We start from the raw sequence: 1,444 nt of genomic DNA on the forward strand, positions 1-1,444 counted from the left end.
TGAACCTCTTTCATTATTTGTGGAAAGCACCCCAAACCTGTGTTAAGTAGAAATGGGTATGTGTTACATGACACAAAACAGTTTTTGGGAGATTTGTACCAATTCCTAAACTCTAGGGAGAGTAGGGATAGGTATCTATTAGTGACGTTGGATGTCCAATCCCTATTTACACTCATACCTAATGAACAAGCAGTAGACATGCTTAGACAGTACTTAAAGAATAATGGACAATTGGAACCTAAGTTTATAGATTTATTATCTCTGTTGGTGGAACTCATATTGGAGAATAATATTTTTTTTTATTTGAACATACACAATACAGACAATTAGATGGCGTAGCTATGGGCACCTCATCTGTCAATAGCTACGTCAACATTGTCATGGCTCAATGGGAGACGCACCATCTACTAGGTTTTGAAACTCGAGGAAGCATAGCATTCTATTGTAGGTTTGTAGATGACCTCTTCCTTTTATGGGTGGGAGACTCTACAACTATACAACAGTTCATTCATAATATTAATAGTAGCACCAACTTCTTGAAATTCATCATGAATAAGGTGTATGACACAATAGACGTCCTAGATGTAAGGATTAATCAGGACTTGGGGGGGCAATTTTAACACACAGTATTATATAGGAAAGGATGTTACAGAAATAGCTATATGCATCCAAGGCATATATTTAAAAATATCATAAAAGGGCAGGGGCTGAGAACCTCTAGGTTGACTACAAATTAAAGTAGCCTTGATGGGAAGTTAACAAGCCTGAAGAAAAAAAAATTTGTATAGAGGATATAAGGAAGACAAAGTCAATGATGGGCTGTCTATGGTTCTAAGGCTTCGGGGGACTATAGGAAAGCCTTATTTTTCAGAACAGAGGGAAATGGTACTATTTGGTCAGGAACAAGCTGTCTCTAGGTCAAGTGAGAATACCCATTACCTATTCAAGTAATGTGAATCTCATGCAAGAAATTTATATGAAGAACTGGGCAATATTATGCTCTGAAGATGGAATTAGACAGATCGTGGGGGATAACCCCACCTTTGCCTATAAAAAGAAAAAAAATCTGTAAAAAGGTTATGTCACCCCAGGGACTCCCTAGATAATTCCTATAATAGGAATAGAGGTACTTTTCCCTGTTCTAAATGTAATTTTTGTCAGTACATTGATAGCAGTAGTACATTTGTTCACCTTGATACAGGGAAGACAGTAGAGTTTAGAGTATCTGCTAAAACACTAGCAATTGTTTATCTGGCATACTGTATAGTATGTTCTTCATATTATATAGGTAAAACCAACCGTATGTTAAAGCAAAGGATGAGAGAACATATTTATGATATACACAGGAGGGCAGATAATAATGCTTTGGCCAAAGATGTGGCCAAGTATTATAGTACACACACATTTAGATTTATGGTTATAGAAATAGTTAGAAACAATGAAA

This window comes from Protopterus annectens, chromosome 8.part0 (genome assembly GCF_019279795.1).
Source record: "Protopterus annectens isolate FY-2018-M chromosome 8.part0, PAN1.0, whole genome shotgun sequence".
NCBI classification, from domain to species: domain Eukaryota; kingdom Metazoa; phylum Chordata; order Ceratodontiformes; family Protopteridae; genus Protopterus; species Protopterus annectens.